Source organism: Grammomys surdaster, unplaced genomic scaffold (assembly GCF_004785775.1).
Source record: "Grammomys surdaster isolate TR1022 unplaced genomic scaffold, NIH_TR_1.0 369, whole genome shotgun sequence".
In the NCBI taxonomy this organism is placed as follows: Eukaryota; Metazoa; Chordata; class Mammalia; order Rodentia; family Muridae; genus Grammomys; species Grammomys surdaster.
The window spans coordinates 1,732,736-1,737,175 of NW_021604788.1; the positions used below are offsets into that span (position 1 = coordinate 1,732,736).

General features: G+C 40.6%; 1 pseudogene; it reads left to right on the forward strand.

Annotated features, from left to right (window-relative positions):
* Window positions 1-2,199: 2,199 nt before the first annotated feature.
* Window positions 2,200-4,440, forward strand: LOC114631941 (annotated as a pseudogene).

A 4,440-nucleotide genomic window follows, 5' to 3' on the forward strand; every position in this document is an offset into this window, starting at 1 on the left:
CAGATCTCTGCAGATCCATGAAGATGCACTATCCTGTGGTGATGCTATATAGACATATAGATGACCTCTTAAGTCTTAATAATGATCCTATAAGAATTTCTAAAATTACATCAATGACTATCAAGCCTTTTTATAACTGGACTGCTATTAGGCCCTTTCTGATAGTCAAAACTGAAATGAGAACTCTGCCAGTCTCCCAAATGTCATCAGTCAATTGCTCTTAGACAGCAACCAGACTGTTTCCTACTCAGAACACATTCTAAGAGATTGTAAAACAATTAGCCAAAGGGGATTAAAAGGGAACCAAGGATTTACTATAAGTGCCAATACAGAAGATAAAATATTGCCTGGGCCTATCTATATCAAACTTCACTAATAAACATTCTCTGCTGCAAACATCTATCTCAATTTATAATTTGACCCTTGGTATGAACTTGTGATGAACCCTACAAGATGTGATCATGTATTTGGAAAGATGTATAAGAACTGAGGACAAAGAGATGAGAGGCAGATACAATGGAGAGATAGAATAGAATTTTTGGCCTATCGCTACTTAGAGTAACATATAGAATATAAGTTTTCCTTTTCTCCACTTAGGACCTTTCCACTTCTCCCCTTAGATAGCTTTCATAGGAAACTTTTCACACCAAACAACAAACTCTACAATAACTTCTCTAAGTGTCCTCTCCTCCTGTGACCTCAGACTAGCAGGCATAAGTCAGGACCCAGCAGTTCCTGCTGAAACAGATCAAAGACTGTTTGTTTAATCCTTGTCTGTTTTTAGGATGAGGTGGTAAGTGTCAAAAACTGCTGTTTCTGGCCTCAGAAGATCACAGTAAAGCAGTCCAGTCACAGTGGTATAGTAACTTAGACAAGTAAACTTTTCTTATATAGCACCTCTAAATATCTCCTAAAACTAGGTCCTACTTCTGCCACCACTCTTCCTTCTCCACTGTCTCAAGAAGAACTGAAAAGCAGAAAGAAGAAGGCCTATAATCTGCCTGGTACATAAATTTGTTGTGGCATTTTCCTGAGGTCCAGACAATCTAGTATGAGCTCTTAAATGTCTTATAAAGTTAAGGGAAAGTACATGTTTCTTAAATTAAGCTGTATTTGCAAAATTTGATAATTAGCAATATCTAAATAAGGAACAGTTTCAAGCAATATAAACCATGAGCTATATACTGGCTATGAGTATACAAATTGAAAGCTTGATTTTTCAGCATTTCAAACAGTGGCTATAACATGTAATTCAATTGTTTGTGCTGAAGCAGGGAAAAACTCAAGAAAATGAACATATGATCTAATTACATATACTGTCTTCCCATTAGATGAGCTGTCTTTAAATACAGTAAAGACATTTTCTATGGGCTGCATGCATAAATTTATAAGAAGTACAAAAGCATGCATATAGGAAAATTGTAGCAACTTGTCTTTTTGAATAATGATTATCAAATTTATCTAAAAAGTTGGTCATGTAGTAGGTGAAATATCAGTATTCTCTAATAACCAATTTAATTGCTGTTTGGAATAAGGAATATTTTATTAAGTTCGTACTCAAAGTACTTTTGTGATCCTGACCTACAATTCTGTATTAACACAGCAACAGCTTCAGAACAGAGTGTTAAAACTTTCTTTGGAGATAAAGAAATATGAATCTACATTATTGATCCCTTTTGCCAAAGGACTGCTGTGAAACAGCCAACAATTGATCAGTCTGTATAATGTATCTATTGATAACTAACAGCTTCCTCTACTTTCTGCAAGGCTATTCCCCCTTCATCAGTTAATTGTTGAGGGAAATTAGGATTTTCATCCCCCTTGAGAACTTCAAACAGAGGTTTAAGTCCTCCTCTGGTGAGCTTAAGGTGAGATGTTACCCAATTAGCATCTCCTAGAAGCTTATGAAAATAATTTAAAGTAAGTAAACTATCTTTTCTTTTTCGAATTTTCTGTGCCACAATTTGTTTAGGAATATAACTGGTGTCTCAAATATTGAAAAGATATTGCCTTTGAATGTTTTCTGCAGCAACAGCATTCCCGAAAATTATAAAGCTTGTTGGATGAGAGCAAAGGCTTGCATTAAAACTCCTTTAGAGGTCCAGTGCTTTGTCAGCCAGGTCCCAGCCAAGCAGAAAGTCATCATGGTGCCACCAGCACCTCACTCTGCGTCCTTGACAGGTTCCCAGGGTTGTCGCCATGGCATTCACAAGCTGGTGGTACAAGACGCATGTTAATGAAAAGAATATTGGATCATCTTCTAAACCAGGAGAAAAGAAAGGATCTGAGGAGAAAAAAGCAGCAAGTCTGGGGAGAAGTCAGCCTTCCAGACCACATGTTGTTGGAGCAGCCACAGCCACAGCTACCAAGGTGACAGCTTCCTCTGCTGCCACTGGCAAGTCTCCCAGTATGAGTACCACAGAAACTAAGGCTGTGAAAACAGAGTCTGAGAAGTCATAATCGAGTGAGCAACCTGTGGATCATGAGAAAAAGTCAAAAGGAAGGCCAAAGGAAGGGTCAGAACCCAAAAATCTTCCCAAGCATACATCAGATACAGGAAGTAAGCATGCTCATAAAGAAAAAGCACTTTCCAGATCAAAGGAACAGATGGTGTCAGAGAAATCATCAGAATCAAAGAAAAAAGAGACTAAATCATTAACGCCAGCTTTACCTATGGAGTTCCCACTGAACAAGCCATCTGATAATTCAGGCATGGATGCTGCCTTGGATGACCTGATAGACACCTTAGGTGAACATGAAGGTACTAACAAAGATGATCCACCATACACTGGACCAGTAGTTTTGGACCCAATGAAATCTACCTTCATTGAGGCATTGGGTATAAAAGAAGGAACTATTCCTCCAGAGTATAGGAAACTTCTGGATAAAAATGAAGGGATCACAGGACCTCTTCCAGATTCTCCTAAACCTCTGGGGACTGACCATGCGATAGATGCCTTGTCATCTGACTTCACCTGTAGTTCTCCAACTGGAAAGCAAGCTGAGAAAGAGAAGTCTACTGGGGAAATGTTCAAAGTTCAGTCTGCAGGAGTGACCAGAAGTGTTCTTCCCCCACAGGAGAAGAAAAGGAAGGTGGAAGAGGGGATCATGAATGATCAAGCCCTTCAGGCTCTGTCTGATTCATTGGGCACCCGGCAGCCAGAGCCTCAGAGCCACCTTAACCAAGCTGAGCAAGTCAAAGAGGCAAAAGAAGAAAAGCAGGAGAAGTGTGGTGAAGATGAGGACACAGTCCCGGCTGAGTACAGGTTAAAACCAGCCAAGGATAAAGATGGAAAACCACTATTACCAGAGCCTGAAGAAATGTCTAAGTGTCTGAATGAGTCGGAGCTGACTGGGGAGCTTTCAGCAGATTTTGGCCGATCCACATATCAAGACAAACCATCTATGGCAGCTGAAAAAAAATAGAAAAAGCTAAGGACACATCCCAAACTCCTGTAGGGGAGACTGCGCCTCGGGCCTCCATGTGCAGTATACAGTCAGTGCCACCCAAACCAGCATCCCTGAAGGGCTTGGTGCCGGATGATGCTGTTGAAGTCTTGGCTGATAGCCTGGGGACAAGAGAAGCAAATCCAGAATATGATAAGTCTGTGGTGGATAAAGTCAAGGAGAAAGCTAAAGAAGAATATTATGAAAAACTTGGTGAAAAAGAAGAAACAATTCCTCCTGATTATCGACTAGAAGAAGTCAAGGATAAGGATGGAAAATCACTCCTTCCAAAAGAACCCCAGGAACAACTCGCACCCTTAAGTGATGACTTCCTTCTTAATGCATTACCTCAGGACTTCTCCAGTCCTGCAAACATATCGTCTCTTGAATATGAAGATGCCAAACTTTCTGCTGCCATTTCTGAATTAGTTTTCCAGACACCTGCTCCAAGCACTGACACAGCAGCCCCACCAACTGGCACCGAGCAGAAAGACAAAGAACTTGATGGCGCCTTGGATGAACTTTCTGACAGTCTTGGGCAAAGACAGCCTGATCCAGATGAAAACAAACCACTAGATGATAAAGTGAAGGAAAAAATCAAAGCAGAGCACAGTGAGAAACTGGGAGAAAGAGACGACACCATCCCCCCTGAATACAGGCATCTCCTGGATAATGATGGGAAGGACAAACCAGAGAAGCCACCGAGAAAAGAAACAGAGAAACCTAATCAGGACCAGGACCCCACTGATGCTCTCTCAAAAGATTTGGACAGCTGTCCCTCAACGACAGACACTTCACAGAATACAGCAAAGGAGAACAACAAGAAGACTTCAAGTTCCAAAGCATCCAAGAATGGAGAAAAAACAAAGGACACCTCCAAGAAGACAGAGGAAGTGCCTAAGCCAAAGACTGATGAAGATTCAAGATAAAGTTTACAAATTTGGGTATCTGAATAGAAATTCTTCAGCTGGTGGATGGTGACTTTTGAAGAAC